The sequence below is a fragment of the Suricata suricatta genome, chromosome 8 (assembly GCF_006229205.1).
Source record: "Suricata suricatta isolate VVHF042 chromosome 8, meerkat_22Aug2017_6uvM2_HiC, whole genome shotgun sequence".
Lineage (NCBI taxonomy): Eukaryota > Metazoa > Chordata > Mammalia > Carnivora > Herpestidae > Suricata > Suricata suricatta.
This window is the reverse complement of record NC_043707.1, coordinates 93,663,474-93,684,906: the sequence shown is the minus strand read 5'-3', so window position 1 is coordinate 93,684,906 and position 21,433 is coordinate 93,663,474. Positions and strand designations below refer to the sequence as shown.

At 38.5% G+C, this 21,433-nt stretch overlaps 1 long non-coding RNA gene across 1 annotated transcript; it reads left to right on the top strand.

Annotated features, from left to right (window-relative positions):
• Positions 1–2,282: 2,282 nt before the first annotated feature.
• On the top strand, positions 2,283–17,331 carry LOC115298082. The gene is made up of 3 exons (XR_003911591.1): positions 2,283–2,407; positions 14,158–14,226; positions 17,318–17,331. It is a non-coding gene; the product is annotated as an uncharacterized LOC115298082 (long non-coding RNA).
• Positions 17,332–21,433: the final 4,102 nt, after the last annotated feature.

The window sequence follows — 21,433 nt, the reverse complement described above, 5'->3', positions numbered from 1 at the left end:
GGCACTGTGCCTGGCCTTAGACATACAAAAGAATCAAAAGGCAATCCCTACCCTCATGGGTGGGCCTTAGCCATGGGATCTGGCTTCTGATTCTGGAAACTTTGCACTCAAAGCATTTCAAGATAGCAGAATGCCCATTCCTTACATCTGACCTCACAGGATTCAGCAGTTCCCAGAACTCTCACACCCATCCACAGCCTGACCACAGAGTCCCCCTTGCAAAACTCTTGACATTCCATGCATTTTCAGCATTACTTTCTATGATTTTCAGGAATATTGTTTAAAATCTAAATAATCTATTACCATATACAATACTTATGACTCCCACATTGGTTCATTTTAAGAGCATTACACAACACCAAAATAACTCTTTCATTTCACCTTTCAGTATTATGTCTGTGTGTTGAAGATCTAACTTTTAAGCCAAATCTCCAAGAAGAAATAATTGCCTCAAAGTGAGCTAGAGAGTAGGTAGCATCAGTCACTTTTACTGGAAACAGTTACAAATGTTCTGTAGCCCTCAGAAAAGACCACTGACCCAAGGCATGTAAGAGCCAAAAAGGAAGGATTCTATGTCCTGGCTTAGCCCAGCCTTATGTTTTATAGATGAAAACATGTAAGCAGTCAAGGTTCCATCTAAAACCCCAAATTTAAGGTTACACACTACTGGGCCCAAGTACCTGTTCAGCCACTAAGTCCCTCACAGAACAAGGTTCATAGAGTTGCCATCATCTTTGTGACGAACTAAAATGGTGATCCCATCTACCCAACACTCCCCATCTCTCCTCCCTTTTATTTTTTTCTTCAGCACTTACCACCATCTGATACTCCATATATTTCTACATATTCACCTCACTTTTCACTTATATGTTGCTACCACTAGAATATAAGCTGCAAAAGGCCAGGAATTCTGGATTGTTTCATTTATTGCTGTAACCTTATAGCACATAGTAGGAACACAGTAAGTATCTGTTCAATGAATCAGTAAATGAATGAATGGCTGCATGAATGCATGCACCAATTAAACATTAAAAGGGACTCATTAAATGTTAGCTGAATGAGGCAAAGGACCACAGTCTAACTCAAATAGCCAACAGAACGATGCCAGTACCAAAGAGAAACATTACCAATGAACTGTGGCTTTTCCCCATGGGAAAGACTAAGATTTGTCTGAGACTTCACCGCAAAGTGCTTTTTTAACAACAGCATCAATTATTCTGGGTGAGTATCTTCTCCCTGGCATCCTAAATTTCTCACAAGTACCCAGCTGGCTGGCAAGCAGCCCTCCTTAATAACAACCTCTGACCCTTGAAGAGTGTCTTCCCTTGCTCAAAGTACTTTCAGATATATATTCTATTAAAGTTCCATAATCTTTGCAGCAAAAGGCTCTTCCCACCATTTCTATCCTGTGTGTTAGTAAGGAGACAAAGCTCACAGCAAAGCATGTCTTAAAGAGAAATGAGGCCAGCAAACGAGACAAAATGTACAATAACAGATTGGGAATAGAGCCAAAAAATATAATGTCTGTTACTGTTAATATGACCTCACTTTTAACCCTCAAGCTGACTCAGCCTGAGACACAGCATGGGTTGCACAGACCTGGTGCAGTGAAGAGTAGGGGGAATGGATGGTTTGTTTCTAGCCACATACACTGACTGAGGACTGGCAGTCAATGGAGTTGCAGAAATTACAGGCAAACTGTCCCCACAATGCAACAGTTGAACAAGTGTTTCTCCAGTGAATACATGAATGGGCAAATAAATTAAATATTTGTTTATTTTCATTCATAAATGTTTATTAAGTACCTCTGTTGTGCCAGAGGTGTGATGGCACCATGGTTACAAAGATGAATGGGACATGAAGAAGGCCTTGGGCTACACCAGTTGTTATAACCATTTGAATCTTCCTTCAAAAGAAAAGCCCAATATGCAAAACAATTCAAAGATGAGCTCCTCCAAATTGAAATGAGCTGGGTACGGAGAGGGAGGGTAGAGAAGGGAAAAAGGGCCTTCACTGATATGGGGTGTCTAAGGAGGTTCTGTGGCTCCCCAGATTCTGTGTGAAAAATTGGTGCCCGTTTTTGTGACTCTATGACAGAGATGCCAGGATTCTGGGGTTATACACAAAGCCCATTGTAAGAAAGAAGGGCTCTGAGAAAGGTTCAGAACTCAGTATCCTCTAGAAAGAATGCCACTATAGGTTTCCTTGGAAACCAAGAGTTTGTGAAGGTCAAAGCTTTGGAGCAGGAGATCCTCATGGTCATTGGTCATTTATGATAACTACTCAGCATGGATCTTGTTGGAAGATAAAATTTCTTCTTACAGAGCGGAAATGCTAGATACTTGCTTTAGCCAGCTCACTTGTATCTAAAGCCCAGGTATGGACCAGGATTTAGGAACATAAGCAGGTATGTCTCTTCCCTTCTCATCCCCTCTAATCTGCTCTCCTTTCCTCTCTTCCCCCTTCTGCTCCCCTTCCCTCCTTAGTGGCATTTCCATGTCTGAAGTTGCAAGGTCATATTCTGAGAGAGCCAAGCAGTGTTGGGGCTCACACTATACTTTCCTCATTAGACCAGTTCCACTGAAAGCTTCACCTCAAACCTGCTCTGTAGCCTCCAAAACCCGTTTAGCACAGGCTACCAAAGAATGGGCAGTCGACTGGGGAGACTAGGAGGCAAGCACACTTCTCCCTCAGAAGCTTCTCTCAAGTCAAACCAGAAAACTGCTTATGATAGAGCTACAAAAGGAAAAAAAATTGGAGGAGTTTCCAGTAGTATCATCTGGGAATATCCTGATTTCTCTTTCAATACACAGCTTTAAAAACTAAAAAGATTTCCTACTCTTGAGACTCTGTACTTATATTTTGGGAAATGTCAGCCAAAGACAGTGGCTTCTTCCTGCCCAGAACATTGGGAGATCTAAGAGTTAGATGTTCTGCAAAGCCATTTTTCACTTGGGGGAACTCCTTAAAGAGGAATCCAGGTGGCCTTCAGCCTGATAACCAAGTTGTTGACAAAGTACTGAGTTTCTGATATTTCCTGGACACCAATCCATATTGCTTTAACAGAATTTCATTTCATTAAACTTGATATTCCCTCCAAAACCATTAATCTAGTCTCAGCTACTTCTGTTCATCAGAATTGACTTGGCAGCTATACTTAGAGAGGTTCACAGAAAGGAAAATATTATTCTGTGTTAATTAAACACATGCTGACCAAAATAACAAAGTCCTTGTTAAAAATAGGAATTAGGAAATAGGTGTTCTCATGCTTGATGTGCCAATTTCCAGCTTTGTAAACTTGGTGTTCCCCATCTCTGTTTCAAAGGGAAAATATACTTCCTGGGATTTTTATGAAAATATATATATATTGGAGTATGTGTGTGTGTATATATATATATATATGTTTATTTATTTATTTAGTATAAATAAGAACATATAAATATATCACACAGTAAAGTTTGACTGCTATTGCTATTTCTTTGTTGTTGTTATTGGAAGCAAATATGGTTAGGGATGCTGGGGAAGACATGTGGATCGGAAATAAAGGAATCTGTAGTGATGACAAAGAAAGAACACTTTAAAGTTATAAGGCTTTTCTTTCCACCAGCCGTATGATTGTGGACAATCTATTTTAGCTTTCAGAAACTCCATTTTCTTCTCTATAGGACAAGGATATGATTGTGAGGATTAAATGATATGACGAATACAGAAGTCCTGAGCACAGTGCCTAGCTCATAGTATGACCTTGATCAATGTTTATTTCCTTCCTTTCCCCTCCTCTTATTAAAGAAGGGGAAAGCTTTCTTACTAACAGAGAAGTAAACCAAGGGTCAGCAAATATAGCCAGAAGGTCAGATGAGCCCACCTTCTGTTTTTATAAATAAATTTTTATTGGAACACAGGCATGTCCATTTGTTTATTATTGTCTATGACTGCTTAGTTGCTACAGAAACCATATGGCCTGCAAAACCTAAAATATTTACTATCTAGCCCTTTCCAGAAAAAGTTTGCTGACAGCTGACCTAGGTTATCCAAGTCCAAACTATTTATAGCTTTGGGTCAGAATTCTATTGTCATATATACCTTGGCCATCATCTATTTGCATATTCAGACCCTCAGTCCCCCTTTTGGTCATTTTCTCACCTATAGGAAGTTGGCCAATAAAACAGGGACTAGAGGTCCACATCCTCTTAATAGGAAATGCCAAGTTGTCTCCATAGTCAACTATATCACAAGATTTTTTTTGCCCTTTTTATTTTTGTACCATCATAGCAACCAATAGATGAGAGAGCTGCTGCATGGAAGCATGTACAAGTCTGCACAGAATGTAATGGATCAGCATTATAACCACTATGACAAAAACAAGAACAATTAACAGTTCTCTTTAGATGGTCAGAACAGGGAATTGCAATTGCCTAATCTAGGCAAAGAGAACGAATCCCATAAGGCCATGAGGGTGCACCTCAGGAAATCAAGTCACTTTTTCCTTTTTTGAATGTTTATTTTCGAGAGAGTACAAGTGGGGAGGGGCAGAGAAAGAAGAGGACAGAGGAACCAAAGTAGGCTCTGCACTGACAGCAGCAAGCCAGATGAGGGGCTCCAACTCACACATGGTGAGATCATGACCTGAGCCAAAATCAGACACTGAACTGACTGAGTCCCCCATGCACCCTATCACTTGTTCTTTAAAGTGAAGTGTAGCCTGCTCTATCTTGCTGGTTTCATTGATCTGAGTAAGCAAGGACTATTAGCAGTGACACAAGCACAGACCATGACTAGCCAACAAAAAGTCTACAACAATGAATCTACGACACTTGCCAACAAGTAGCATTCTACCTAGGGCAAGAGAGGTATCATCAATAACTTCTAGAGTTCATCTGTTGACTGTTAGGCCAGTATCATCTAACTCAATTATAACCTAACAACTGTCATGAAAAGGACCATTATGGTTCCTAAAGAACATACTTGTTGGCACGAGCACTGGGTGTTATATGTAAATGATGAATCACTAAATTCTACTCCTAAAATTAATATTACCCTACATGTTAACTAACTAGAATTTAAATAAAAACTTGAAAAAATAAACATAAAAAGGCTCTATATAAAATCGCAAGGCCAGAAAATGAAAAACAAAACAGATTACACAAGTATTGGTCTGACATCTTATGTGGAAGCTGACCACTACCTGAGGTCATCAGATTGTTCTGAAGGTCTTGGGTCAACTGTCTGCTTTCAAAGGTCACCTATTTCTAAAGGATCCAAGAAAATCCCTTTTGAGATTTGATTTTTAGTGGCCTCCCAATTGTGCGGAATTCTGTGTTGCTTCTTTACTTGTGAAACATAATCCCAAGTACTGATTCCCTAGAGTTTCACTACTCTGTTGTTAAATTACCTTCCAATAAAGATCAAGTAGAGTTTTCCTCTTATTTGTCTTCCAACAGATGAAATCTCCTGGTGGAAAATCATGAAAAGATTGCTTAGGCAGATATTGTGGGAAAAAGGCCTTACACTGTTGGTGAAAGAACTGGGGATAACAGATGTGTCCCTTGCAATATTTTGCCATGTTTCCATGCAATGGTCCAAGTTTAGTATTAGAGGTGAAATTCCTTGATGTGTGGGCCTTCCATATACCAGTTCATAAATGCATAACTGATGGGTCCCCAAAAGAGGGGGCTATGGTAGAAGTACCTTCCCCCAAGGGATACTAAGAGTTTTGATAATTATGCTAATTTTAATTTAAGGATGCCATTGTTTCTCTTAATCTTTACAGAAGATTTGGATGGTATGGGCAGTGTAGTTTTTGAGTTGTTGGTGACAACTTACAAAGTTTTTTAATAATAGTTCCCATAAAGTGTGTCTTAATCATCTAATCTAATATATAAGTTGGCAAAGCCCAGGTTGGAAATAAAAAAACCAAGCAGCTTTTTAGCAACTGTAAGGGCTATAGCTTTCTTCCAAGGAAATATTTTAACATCAATACATCCCCAAAATAGACATACAATAACTAAAACATATGTAAACCCATGGAGGGTAGAAGCTGGATAAAATACAGCTCTTTTTTCATGGACTTCAACCTTCATAATAGCTATCTTTCTAAAAAGTAGGAGTAGCATTTGAAAGTTTCTTAACTTGCCCATTTTGGATCAAAGTTCCAAAGGAAGTGATAAATCCTTTTTTTTTAAAGCATCCCAAAGTCAGGTGTTACTCCAAAATATACCTGTTCTGTGTGTGCATGTGTGTATGTATATTTACTCTCTGGTTTTTGGCTAAGTCTTTATAAGCTCTAATAAATGCAGTATGTTCTACCCTCCAGGCTGATTTTGCCTCAGAGGACTGTATTATAAAAAATCATTTAAATTAGTTATGGCAAATTTGGATTAATAACCAGTTTCTGTTTTGAGTGTGATTCATCAACAAATAACATTAGAACAAGGTTCTCAATGGAAACCTCTTATACATTTCAGTGAGCTGAAGAAATTTCCCTGATGTAAAAAGAGGATAATGTTCTTCCGGTTGCGGCAAGAGAGGGGAAATATTCAGGGTTCTGTAGTGGTGAATAGTAATGTGAGAGGGAGAGAGTAACAGACTCTCCCAAAAAATTACTCTGATCGCTGAAAAGTGTTGAGTGTTCTCAGTTAGTCATAGTGTCTATACTAGATGAGGAACCAAGAGGTCAAGTAGTGAACCTAGAATAAGGTTGTTAGAAGCATGGATGAATTTTGCTATAGTGGCTCCTGCTCTGAGATAAGGGAGATGAGACTTTGTAGCTGGCTCAGTATTGATGCCATCATAAGGGACAGGTTTTTTTGTGGCTCTCATAAGGTTGAGTTAAAACCTAAAGGTTTGTCCAGATTATTCATGCATGAACAGACAAACGCTCTCTTCATAGTTAGGGATGTCTAAGGAAGGAGGCTATCTAAGAAGTGTTTTCAAGTTCCAAAAGGCCTTTTCATGTCTGGGCTCCCAGAGAAGGGAATATTTTCCTGGGGATTTAGTCAATTCATAAACAAGTATGGCAATCTCAAAAAAAAAAACCTGTCACCCATTGTCTGCAACATCCAGTTAAACTGAGAAATATTCCCAATTGTCATGTTGTGAGAGATGTAGGAAAGTTTGCATATTTTTTAGTCTATTGGGAGATCATGTTTTTTTTCTCCCTGGATAGGTCTTCCCCTAAATAATGGACTATGTTTTGGTAAAATTGTAATTTTTCTTAATGTTTATTTATTTTTGAGAGAGAAACAGAGAGATAGAGTATAAGCAGGGGAGGAACAGAGGGAGAAGTAGACACAGAATCTGAAGCAGGCTCCAGGCTTTGAGCTGTCAGCACAGAGCCCGACATGGAGTTTGAACCCGAAAACCATGAGATCATGACATGGGCCAAAGTCAAATGCTTAACTGACTGAACCATCCAGGCACCACAGTAAAATTATAATTTTGTCTTCTGAAAAGTCTAGTCTCTTTTTGCTTGGACGAAGAGAAAGAAAATGGAATCTTTTTATAGGCTTACTTATTTTCTGAACAAAGTAGAAGATTATTTACATATTGTATCAGAACTGAATTATAGGGGAAATTTTGACTTTTTTATTACTTGAATAGTAGTTGATTCAAATAGTTGATACACACTGTAGTGATTCAACAACTCTATGTATTATACTATGCTCACTGCAAAGGTAGTTACCTTCTTACCATATAATGCTATTACAATACCATTGACTATATTCCCTATGCTCTACCCTTCGTTCCTTTGACTTATTCATTTCATAACTGGAAAAATATATTTCCCACTCTCTTTAACTCATTTTGGCCATCCCCCAATTTCCTCCCCTCTGGCAACCATCAATTTGTTCTCTGCATTTATAGGTCAGATTCTGCTTTCTGTTTGTTAGCTTAATTATTAGCTTTAAATTTTAGATCATTTAATTCCTATGGAAAATAGAAAAGTGCCTCAGTGTACCACTGGGGCACTGACTACTCTAGGATCTTTTCTGTCCTCCCCAGACGAAGGCAAAAGGGTTTTACCTGTCCTCTTCTAGAGGCAATTTGAAAAAGGCAGAACAAATGTCCACTACAGTGAAGCCAGTGGCTGAAGGATGATATTTGGGTAAGGTATTACCAAAATATCAAAAATTATAATTTTTTGATATCCCTGAGACCTTGAAAATCAATATCTTTATCCATTTGGTTTATTTACTGGAATGATAGAAGTGTTTACAAGGCCTGGTTCTGGCTATAAGAAAGCCTTTGGATAAAAAGCCATAAACAATAGGTTTGAGTCCTTTCTTTCCTCTGGCTTCAAGAGATATTGGAAAAGTTTGGGTAACAGTTTGGTAGGATCTACCTGAACTTTAATAGCTCCTGCACCAATTATTTTTCCTACATCAGTTGAATTTTTAATTCATAAATTATCAAGATCTTTATTTGAGATATGCATCAATTATAATGGAGAAAGCAAAGATACATCCAAAGCAGACACAATTTGATTATAAATAGAGGAGATTTCTGGAATCTCAAGAAATTGTACCAGTGATGTGCTAATTATAATTCCATTTGCAAAGTATCTTTTTATTAAACTTGCAAGGATAGTATCACAACAGGAAAAGAATGTTTTTCATTTGAGGGTTATAGTTAAGGACTACGAGATAAGGAATCTGTGAGTTATTTGAAATACCTACCAATTGTGTGCATGTTTACTGCAAGGAAGAAGTTGATCAAAGGTCATAGAGTTTAACATAGAGAGAATAGCATACATATCTATAAGAAATAGGGGAGGTTGACCATTTATGTTCATAATGAATTTACCTTGCATGTTAGGACTAAAGCAGAATATTCAGCATTTTTTCATTCCATAGAGCAATCTCATTGATCTGAATTACGAAACTTTTAATTGTCTTGGTTCTTCTTTTCTAAGATGGGATCATCTATTTCCCATTGTTCCTTCTGTTTACAATTTCTACAGGTATTCTTGTCAAAAGGTAGTCCGTTAGAAAGTGGGTCACCAACTGATTGCTCTGCAGGGCCATATGTTTATTTGAAGTCCTGTTTCATTTTTGTTCTAGACCACTTTGAAAATGTTCTCTCAGGTGCTATAGTTCAGTTAAAGGAGCTATGTGCTTTCTAAAATCCATTTTTGTAGTAAATCTTCAATAAAAGGCATGGCTGCTGTTACATTGGTGCTTTCTCTAACTCACAAGTGTGGTCAGCAATTATTTTTTGGTCTATCCCCAAATCTCCTAGATTTTTCTCTTTTCTCTATTTGTAGGATAATTATGATACAATTAATTTTAATGGAAATGTTTAAGAAACAACTTTAAGGAGAATTTACCCTACTTTTGAGAATTTTTTTTAATCCTCAGGATTGCTGTGGAAAGAAAGCTCCTGTAGGTCCCTTTTTGGGTCAGTTAGATTCTTTTTGCCAACCAGTATCTACCACCTAAGAGTCCAACCAACCTGTGTAAACTTGGTATAGGTCAGGCAACCTTTGGTTGTATGCATTCAAAACAATTCTAAATTCTTCTAGGAATAGTTTCTGGTTTTGTCTAGGTTTAGGGAAATCCTTATAGTTTAATTCAGTTTGGGTTCATGGTTTCAATTCTACTGTAGCCAGCATATCTGGTTCATGGGCAAGAAGGATGTGTAGAGACATCTGACATCTTAAGGTTTTCAAGAGGGTCTTTTGGAAAAGGGAGAACATCTTGTCAAGGTGTAAAGGTGAGAAAAGTCAACATAGGTACAGAAGCAGACAGATCTGAAGAACAGAGAGAAGAACTAAATATAGGGGAGCAGCCAGAGAACAAGGAAGGAAATGATTTTTTAGAAAAAATGAGTGTAGCATACAGTTACTTAAGTTTGTTAAATAACTCATTAGCTTTGGCCAAAACATTCTTTAATAAAGCAGTTATTTTAAACAGAGTTTTTTTTGAAGGCCTCTGTATACCAATCAAACAAACAAAAAATGTTACTCATTAGGCCTGAGAAATATTAATTCCTTTTATCTTCCAAAGCATCTCTCAAATGAATAATTTTGTTCAAGTTCAAGCATTCCCCAGAGTGGCCACTGAAAGCCTAAATCATCTTTGGTGAAGTTATGTCATGTAGAGAAATAACTGAAAAAATTAGGATTCTAATGAGAATACATATAAGACAGTTTTTTCCAAGACTTGGAGAGGATTTATTCTTAAACAACCCCATGAGAGGTGGCAACAGTCAGTTGAAATTGATGCTTGTGCACTTTGTGTCTCAGGGCCCCAATCTGACAGTTGGCAGCTTCCAAATACAGACAGCAGACCCCAGAAGGTAGAAAAAGAGAAAACAGTCTCTGGATCAATGCTAAGCTCTTAGGACAAAATATTTAGATGGATGTAGAACCTTTTTCATTGGTGACCCACAGCAAAGTTTGTAAGGCTGCTGCTCTGGTAAGAACCACAAACTCACCACACTATGGGGTGGCTCAGACAACAAGCCTACAAGGCGTATGCAAAACCACAAAAGAGAGCAAAGAGATAAAAAGGAATGGCCTGATTCCATGGTAGGTGGAATCCACTATGGATGCTAAACAAATGAGAACTAATAACAATATTCAAATACTAAATTGAGAATAGATAGCCAAGAACCTCAACACATGAGTACGGAGTTCAGACCCAGTGTTCACTTACCACATAAGGCACTAAGTCTATAAGCTGTGAGCAGCAAGGCACAAGGGGCCTCTGTGGATGCTGTACCTCCTTGAAGGCTGGGGTCCATGTGATGGGCAGTACAGGCTGTAGCTCAATGGAACCTCCAGAAAAACTGGAAATAAACAAAGACCACCAAAATGAGAACAAGCAGAGTCTATTTATTAAGATTTTGCTGCTGTAGCAAGAAATTAGTCACTGTCACTTATGTTTGGTAGAGATTCAAAGGCAGACAAAGTAGTGGGAAATCTTTTCAGAAGGAAAAATGGGAAGGTTTTAGGTATGCTTTAATTGGGAGTTGTTGGCATGGGGAAGTTGGAGTCAAGCTAATAGAAGAAAGGCACCTTATGTGTTCAGTTTGAGGAGCATATATGACTTTCTCTGCTTGGTTCTGAGTTGAAGTAAGAGTACAGAATAGGGAAATTGGCAGTCACTGATCAAATCCAGGCAGATTGCTGCCAAGTTGTAGTTTGCCTTCCCAGATTGCTTTTTGCAAAAGTTGTAGGTCAGAGTTCTACTGTCATATATGGTCTGACCATTGTCTGTTTTAATCAGTCCCTTGACATTTTAAGTTTTCTATTTCATTTTCCTTTAATTGTCCTTACTCTTTGTGTTTATAATTGCAAAATTTGGCACAATCTAAATATCTAACACTAGGGGATTATTGGTGGCTATTAAATTTGTACCATTTAATCCCCTAATGCTGGCCATTTAGAGTTCCTGGGCACCAGTTCCAAGTGGAGAGGGAGATGAGGATGCAGATTCTGTAGGCTTTTAAATAGACTGGCTCCAGATTAAGTCCTTTCTAGCCCAGGACTTACTGGGTCTTCAGCAGCCAATGGAAAAGCCAGGAAGATGGAAATTAACTGTATGGGGATAGGGTATAATAAGTGATAGCAAGAGCTACTATTTTTAAGTAATTGAGTCCTCACAAAATCTTTAAGGATGCATTTTTATCTTCATTTTACAGATGAGAAAATTGAAACAGAGAGATAAAGTAATTTACCCTACATGGGCAACTAGTTAAGTGGCAAAGCAGTCTTCAAGCCCAGGCTGGCCACACTCTTAATTACTATGTTGTTAACTAACTTAATGAGGAAACTATGCCTGAGGGCAACCAGAACTGGACTCTATAGTAATTAAGACCATTGGATGTGGAGTCATCCAGATCTGAGTTCAAATCCCAGCTCTAGCTCATACTGGCACTGTGACCTTTAACATGCTTATTAACTTACCTTAAATTTGAGTTTCTCATCTGAAAAATGGAGAGAATATATCCAGAGCTAGATGAAATCTACCAACTTTCCAATAAGCTATATGTAATGCATAAAAACATTATCTAAAATGAAATGAAGTAGGGAAAAGTATTTTCCAGAACTTCTTTCACAAAAATAGAATATGTAGCTAGGGGGGAATATTTTAACCAATTGCTGGGGAGACGGGAGCAATATTAAAAAACAAATAGTTGCTAAACCACCTACTAAGGACTGGACTGTCTGATTAACAGTTGGACTTTAGGAATTCTTGGGCCAGAGTGCAATTGTTCTATAAAATAAAAGAACACTGGGTGGCCAACAGGAATCCTTTTTTCACTTCCCCTACACTACCTTCAGCCTATCTGTAAATGCTAGAAATTTAAAGATGATCAGTTTGAAAGAGCACAAATTATTCACCTGCCATGATGCCCATATGTGCCTTGACCTGGACCAACTAAGCCTTAACTCAGAAATGTTATGAAGATTAAGTGATATTAGGTACAACCATAGGCTGCCAATACTTAACTGGACTGACCTATAAAAATGGTAATATGGTGTGGTTCAACCCATATAAAGTATTGTGAATACTTTCACTCAAGACCTTGTCTAAAGTAAATCCTTGGTGAATAGTAACTAGTCTTATTATCACTTGTTAAAAAGAGGCCAGCTTACTCAGACATCTTTCTGTCAGGCAGAACTTTAGGTTCAATCTAATGGATGGGAAATTCTCAAATTATGGTGGATACTGGCATTGTGGTTTGGAACATTAATGCATTTGAAGCAGAATGTCTGCCCATCAGGTGTCTGGCACAAGACACAGCTCCCAGAAGGGAGTCCTAGCAAGAGTGAGGCTATATTGTTGGAGTTTCCTAACCAGCAGACTGTGGGGGTCGTGCCTACATTTCATCAGGATATTGGAATGTACCCAAGGACAGTGAGGCAAAAACCCAGGCCATGCACAAAGCCAATCGAAAGGGAAAAGAGTGGAATGGAAGATGAATTGTTTGATTTCTCCCTCTGTTGTCAATCCCAAAATATTTTCCATGGTAAAACCGTTTGGGTCTAAGTTTCAAGGAAAGAAGATATGAGGTCAGAGAACTTCACCTCTACCTTGGAGATAATCTTTATTGGACAAACACTTGTTTAAAGTTCATAGATGCACATTAGAGGCCCTAAAGAATCTTATCATAAAGATTATGTTTAGGGGTGCCTGGGTGGCTCATTTCAGGTAATGATCTTACATCTAAGACCATACCACCCTGAACGCGCCCTATCTCGTCAGGTAATGATCTCGCAGTTCGTGGGTTCGAGCACAGGACTCTGTACTGACAGCTCAGAGCTTGGAGCCTGCTTTGAATTGTGTCTCCCTCTCTCTCTCTGCCCCTCCTCTACTCACGCTCTATCTCTCTGTCTCTCAAAAATAAATGTTAAAAATTTTTTTTAAACAACAATCATGTTTAATTTTGTTAAATCCTATACCTTGCAAATATTTAATAACATAATTTTATTCTTCATAAATTGCTTAATGTTCAGTGGAACCTAACTTTTCAAAAGATGTTTTAGGAAATGCTTCCCTGGATTATAAATTTCCTAAATGGATATTCTGTGCACTTAGCACGACTTTTTATCCTCTGTACTAGCTGGCATAGAGTTGAATTTAATAAAGGTCTTTTGAATTTAACATGCATAACTAAAAGTATCAACTAAATTATTTCTAACATCCCTTTCAACATCTGTGGTTCTGTGACACACAGATGTACCTGAGAATATAGAAGAAATGACCATCACCAGTACCAAGGAGACAATGATTAATAAGGATACTCTGGTTTTTCTTTAGTTCAAATAAATGTTTTGCCTTTTACCAAAGGGTCAAAGAGAGCTTCCTGGAGAAGGTAAGCTTTGAAGACATCAGTGGAAGAGTTGACAGAGATGAGGGCTAGAATGATGAGGCTGGATAAAAAAAAAAAAAAAAAAAAAAAAAAAAAGGAAAGGGGTATATTAATTAAGATTGTTCTGATTGTATTTTTTTAGATGGTCTTAAATTCTTTGAGATTCCTTCTATCATATAGTTGGGTCTGTATCCCCTTTCCTTGATTGCTTCTACCAATTGGGTATATCAGAAATGATACTATGTGACCACAGAGTCTAGATCATAAATGGTGATTCAGCTTCACCTGTGGTTTTGATGCTTCAATGCTTCTCCTTGGGCCACTCTTTCTTAAAACCAGCCACCATGCTGTGAAAGAACTCAGCTACCTGAAGAGACTACATACTGCTACTCCAAGCAACAGTTTCAGGTGAGCCCAGCTTGGGGTCACTCCAGCCCATGTGCCAGTGATGTGCGTGAAGGAACCATCTTAGTGTTCGGAACTTCAGCACCATCGGTAGTCCCAGATTTGGGGCTATTTGAGACAAATCTATTCAAGTCTTATCAGCTGAGGCTTTAAAAATTATGGAGCATAGAGACACTATTCCCCTGGTACCTTGTCTGACCCACAGAATCCAGGACTTACTCCACAGTGGTTGTTTTAGAACACTAAATGTGGAGGTAGCTTTTCATGCCATGATAGATAACTGGAAAAATTATGATGGCTACAAGTGCAAAATTCCAACCAAATTAGTTCAAGAAAAAAGAATTTATTGAGCCAATGAATCTGGAAAGAGCAAGGGCTGAAGTTGGCCTCAAGGACAATAGTCCACGAACTGATGTTGTTACACTTGTTGTCTCTACTTCTCTCACCATATTAGCAGGAAAGAAAACTTGTCCCTCCCAGGGTCAGCTTTCATTTAAACTTCAAGGGAAAGACATTGGCCCAGTTGGACACCGTGCACTTTTCTAGGTTAATAATTACAGCTAACGAACTGCAGGTCTAGGAATGACCTAATCTAGGAGCCAGTTTCTCTGGCCAAGGGCAAGATGTATGATAACCAGCTTCAACCAGAACATTATTAGAGCAAGAGAAATTTACCCAAAAAGACATGGATATTCTCAAGAGACAAGGCAATCTGTATATATTGGAGTGGTTTAAAATTTTATTTCAGGGGTACTTTCTGAGGCAGAGTAGCTCCATTTATCCAAAGAAAGAGTAAGGTTTGGGATGAGAAGTTCCCCCCAATTGAAGATGGGCAAAAAATCTTAAGTTCCCAAAAGATTTGGAATAGTATGTTTTGCCAATACCCACCAGATATTTTTTAATAAACATGTGGTACATACTTTCACATTTGCCATTTCACTGAACCCTTACAACCACCCTAGGAGGCAGATAATGTTAATCCTCTGTTATGAGTAAAGAAAACAGAACTCAGACAATTAGAATTACTTGCCCAAGGTTGTATGCTTCTAGGGGTCAGAAGTAATATACAGAGCCCAGTCTTCAGTCTCCAAAACTAGAATGCCATATACAATTCACATTAAGAGTACTGAAACCTCTGGACAGGGTCTTATTCACCCAAATTAAGAAAAAAGCCTTAAATTTGTGTATACAAAATCTAAACACAAATATCCCAAAGTCCTGGTTGTTTGGATATAAATAAGGCAATAGGGAGTCAGGACTTGAGACAGGCGGAGACATTAACCACAACCTGAGGGATTTGTTTCCTCCATTGTCTAAGTGCCCTTGGACCTCAGACAAACCCCATATTTCTTGGAAACGTGTATTCCTCTGAGAGCCAGGGAAGGCGTGTGGTCCAGTAAATGCAATTAGCAGTCTCACCGCGCGTTTCCTCGCCTGTTGTCTCCCAGAGTGCAGTCATCAGAGAGCTTGCAGTTTCAAAGCATACTCTTCTAAATGACAAGAGTTGCCAGCAGATTTAAAGTGGATCTGAGATATCTATCTAGGGAGTTTGGGGGATATATGAAAATATTTACTGAGTATCTCCTTTGGACAAGACTCTACTCTAGGCACAAAGGGATGCAGGAGTGAGAGAGAGACAAAGAAACAGGAAGAGACCATATAAGATACAGATCAGACTCTGGCAAGTTTTTAACCTCATTTACCATGTAGAATTAATAATATGATGATACACAAACTTCTATTTCTGGCCCAGCCACTCATGTAGTTCCAGCCCTTTATATTCAAATGCCTACTCAAAATTTGCTGTCAAATGTTTCACTTCAGCCCCAAAATAGTTCATGACCAAAGCTGAACTAATAACTCTCCCTCACTTCTGCACCTTCTCCAGTGTTTCTAGCTTTGTTAAAAAAACAAACTTCCCAGCAATTCCATCCTAAATTCCTATCAAATTGAAAGTCTCAAGCATTAATTTGGAAAATTCATCAAACACATCACTTTCTCATGTCTGAACTCCAAATCAAAAACAACCTTATGCCCCTTTAGCCACCAGTGGCAAGGGGGTTGGGGGCAAATGTGTATTTTTAGTTGTTCCTAGCAACTTCCCAGCAAACCGATATGCCTAGTCTTGTGACTGGGTCTGGGACCCTGCAGCTCTTACTGCAATGGTCAGGCCATTCATTAATTGTTTTGAGCAGCAACACTCCATGAGCTCAGGATTTCTTATTTTTTCTCTATGGGACAATAGTTATCAAGACTGACCCCTTGGATTTATTTCAAGTTCCTTAGAACCCTTGACTCAATCACTGTAGAGATTCTGCATTGAGAGACCTCATTGCAGTCAAAGGGATTGAGATTTGGAAATATTTAATTTGTACCTCCAAGCGGGATAGAAATAATCATATTATATCAACAGATTGTACCCCTGAATCTCTCTCTCACTGGGCTATGAGCTTCTTAAGACCAGGAATAACATCTAAACCATGTCTCCTATCCTCATAGAGCCTAACACTGTTAGTCTCAGAAGATGTGAATTGGGTCACTTGAAACACAAAACTTCCTGTGGACAGACATGAATTTTCCATTTCATTCAATTCTATTATTTCAAAACCAAGAGATACTTGTTGAATTTAGGGTCTTGAGTTTCAGCCCATGGTTTTTAGTAATTAGACTTCAATTTGTACTTTTAATTATATATTTAATTATAAATGATTTCAGTGGATAGTCCACCAAGGTTGAAGTGAATGAGTATAAGGGTTGCTTAATTTTTGACAACCATTTTGTGAGTAAGGAACTTAAATGTTGAAAAATAATATGGCATTGTGGTCCATCTGGGTTGAGAAAGTGCATTAATTCTTTGGGTGCATATGTCAGCATTAGTGTAAGAGGAGAAAGGGGGGTTTTAGCTGAACTGCATGGAAACCATTCCTTTCCTGTTGGTGCCACAATTCCATAATATACGGCATATGTGTGGAATACTCAAAGCCACAACAAGAGGGATGGTGGCTGCATAGGCAGCATTTAGGGTTGAATTGAGATAGGGGGTGTCTCTTGCATGGTACTGGAATCAATTTTGTCTTGCTCTCTCTTTTTCCAGTGCTTGAACACCTGTTTTATATTTGACTTTTCATAGCTACCCCACAAGCTCACATACCAACCACACAGCAGAAATACAGGTATTGTAGGTCTATGATTGACTTTTTTTAAAGTAAAACACAACGGATGGGAAATAGATGTAGGAGGAAAATCATAAAAGGCATGACAGCCTAAGATATTTATTCTCTCCATGGATAGTACAATTCTACTCCAGAAATGTTTCCAGGAACTGGAAAGTGTTATAGACTGAAGGAAAAACTCTATTAACAGGGATCTTTTGTCTATATCTTCTGTCCAGACAACTGGGATCTCTTTAAGGTCCTGCACCTGTCTCTATATTATACATGAGGCATCAGTGAAATAGCTGGTGTTGGTGACTTCTCCTACTGACAAGTTCATACCTTAACATTTTCTATTTTCAATAGCTCACATCTCACACTGTTCTGATCTAGAGCATTCTACTCAATGGCTTAACTTTTCATGTTTGCATCCTGTCTCCCTTCCCAATCCCACACTTTTAGTGTTTTTATATTTTAGAACCCAGATTGCTCTGGCTATCCACATTGACCACCTTGCTTCTAGTTATTCTGGATAACTCCCTGCTTACCAGCCCTAGGCCTCTTCACCTCCCTGTGGAATGGACCCCGATTGATCAATCTCCTCCTTTGGTACAGGCAAGGCCTAGACATAGTCTTGAAATCTTAAAGCTACATTTTGATAATACAGCACTAAAATGTTTGGGAGCAGGAAAAACCCATGGAAAGTAAATTAAAATCAAAGGAAATATCTGAAAAAGGCCATAAAAATGATTAGACACATCAAGAGTTTAAAATCTATCCAATACTTTTCTAAAATTACTAATACGGAGCACCTGGGTGGCTCAGTCAGTTAAGTGTCCAGCTTTGGCTCAGGTCATGATCTCACAGTTCGTGGGTTCAAGCCCCGCTTTAGGCTCTGTGCTGACAGCTAGTTCAAAGCCTGGAACCCACTTCAGATTCTGTGTCTCCCTCTCTCTCTCTGACCCTCCTCTGCTCGTGCTGTCTCTGTCTCTCAAAAATAAATAAAAAACAGAAAAATAAAAACAAATAAATAAATAAAATTACTAATACTTCCCAGAAAATAGATATGGCATGTTTCTGCCCACTATAATCAGCAAATCTTTATGTTGACTATCTTAAATAACTTGAAGCCTCTCTGACACTCCAGAAAGCAGAAAGCATCTTTTTCTCTGAACAAAGAAATGAAAGGTGAAATAAGAGCCTAAGTAAATAATTATATCCAGAATCTAAGTACAGCAATCCCCAGAAATACTGGAACAATTTTTTGGCTTCATTAGAGTTGTATCTAACCTATTCTATAAATCAATCAAGGAAGGTAATGAAAGACTGAATAGTTCAGGGGGAAAAGAGGATGTTAGAGGAAAGTCTGCTGGGAAAATCACCCACCTCTGAAATTACCATGGACTCTCCTTCCAAAACAAGAAAATATATAAATGTGAGTTATATTCCATTTACAAATAGTAATTGAGACCTTCTTAAATCAGACACCCCATTCAAGAAGAAGCCAAACAAAGCACAGCCCCTGACCTCAATAAGCTGACAATCGATTAGGTAGAAACACAGCTAATAATATTAATATAATATGACAAGCACCAGATGCTAGAGGACCACTGCATGGGCACTCAGCCCAACCTGAATGCCCAAACATTTCCTTAAGGACACATCTGAACTAAGCCTTGAAGGCTGAGTAAGAATTATTGAGATGGGCCTGAAACTACCCTAAAGATTTTTGCTAGGCTGTCATTATATTATAATAACTCATACACATTCTGGGGCAGGAATACTTGAACACTTTCTCAATGACTTTACAACCTGGTCACAAAGAGAAGAGTTCTGCATACATACAAAACAGATATAGGCACTGCTCCAAGGTTGTAAATACAGACTAGACATTGTGGTTCCAACTGTATTAGTTCTAATTTAGTGTTGGTAAAGAGAAAAGGCAGGATCTTAAAGGGTCAAAGAAAATTATCTTTATCATTAGCATAAAAAATGTCTCTGAGCATCACAGAGTTAGAAACAGGCTCCTATAAAGATAACAAATCTAATCCTCTCAGAGAAAACTGAGGCAGCCATTGACAAATTTCCTTGGCTAAACATACATGATCAGGAATGGTGAAACAGGACTGAGAGTTCCTTGAAAGTATACTTAGGTGAGTATTTCCAGTCCTCAGAATATAGTTAATGCTGAGTAAATATTTGCTGCATTAATTAACACCCTTCTTCATAGGATGATTTTAGGGCAATCCTAAAGCACTGATTTCCAGAAAGGCAACTGAAATAAGAACTGTATCCTTAGATACTATGAATTTCTCTTGACAAATCTTTTTCAAATACCTACTATGTGTCAAGCATTTGATTCATCTCTGAAATGCAAAGATTAATAAATACCTGACCTCCAACTCCACTTCCTAGGAAAGGAAACAATACATCTACCCAGAATGTCTCACCAATTTCATAGAAGCAAACATGAAATGTTAGGGACCAAATGAGAGAGGGTGTTTGAGCCTTACTTAGATGGATCTGTAAAAATGAGAACATATTATCTTAACCTTAAATTATGATTAAGTCTTCAGCAGAAGACAGGGACATCAGAGCCAAAAGGGAACAAAATGAAAAATCAGACAGAAGCTAGACAATAGTGTTTACACTTGGGAATTGGTAAGAGGTCTCGTGCAGCACACACGAAACCAATGTCTCAGTAAGAAGTAGCTCAAAGACTGGACTAGACTGGGAGCTACAAAAAGCCTACGTAGTCAGAGAAGGTTAATTAAGTAGAGCTGAAGTCATGTAGCAGATGCTGTTGGGGCTCTACCTGTATCTCTTCATCATACACCACTTCTGTACAAGCCAGCCCAATTTCCACTGCTATCACCTATGACTCTCTAACTGCTATAACCCACTTTTCCTGTTTGCAAGGTAGGCCAGAGTGCTAGAGAATTGAGGTCTGTTCTCTCCCTGTTCCAGCAAGGATTCATGGTGGATAAATACCTCTCTTCGCCTACCTCTGGTAGGGAAACCCTGAGATTTGTGCTGCCTTGTAAAATTAGGTTCCAGCTGCCCATGTTTTTACCTCTTTGATAATAATTCTCTACCAGCTACCTTCTTCCCTCTTACTGAAGTTTCCTAGCATCACCCTCAAAATATACCATACACATCTGACTTAGTGTCAGGGTCTGCTTCTGATGGGAAGCCAAACTAAGATATTATCAGAACATTATCACAAAGACGAAGTCATTATCAGGAAAACAGAACCAATGGTCATCTTTGAAGATCAGGACAATGCTACAGAGAGAAAATATAGGATGTTTGGGTGACTCAGTCAATTAAGTGTCAGGCTCTTGATTTCAGCTCAGGTCACGATCTCAAGTTTGTGAGATGGAGCACTGTGCTAATATCATGGAGTCTGCTTGGGATTCTCTCTCTCCCTTCCTCCCTCTCTCTAAATAAATAAATAAATATTTTTTTTTAATGAGAAAACAAGGAAAATAGAACCATAAGCCAGCAAGTAGGAAAGTGAGAGAAGATGCAATATATAGGCTAGTAAGGGAGTAGGTAGGGGCACAGAAGAGCAAGAAGTTCAGAACTAAGTCTATGCAATTGATAGTTTGGTGTGTCAGTTACTTGACTCAAGGGCAAACCTAATGGACTGATGGGTACTTAATCATTTTGATTTTGGGAACTCTTTGAGAAATTGATGAAAGCTTTGAACTTTCTATCCAGAAGACCAAAAAAAAAAAAAAAGTACATACCAACAATTCTGCTTGGAACTTCAAGGAATTCCCAAACCCCAGACTAAGAACCCCTGATTAAAGACTATATGTGAGGCTGGACTCTGAGTGTCTTGATTGCCTGCAGAGTGTGTTAGCATTCATTCCATAGGCAATGGGGAGCCAGCAAAGTTTTTACTATCAGAGGTCCCAAGTGGTTATAGTTTTCCATTCTAAATGGAACCCAAGAAATCTGGATGTTTTTAACAGATTGAAGAAGAGATTGGGGGGAATGTACATAGAAAATTGAGCTCCTTGTTGGCCAAAAACATTTTCTCCCAGATGCAC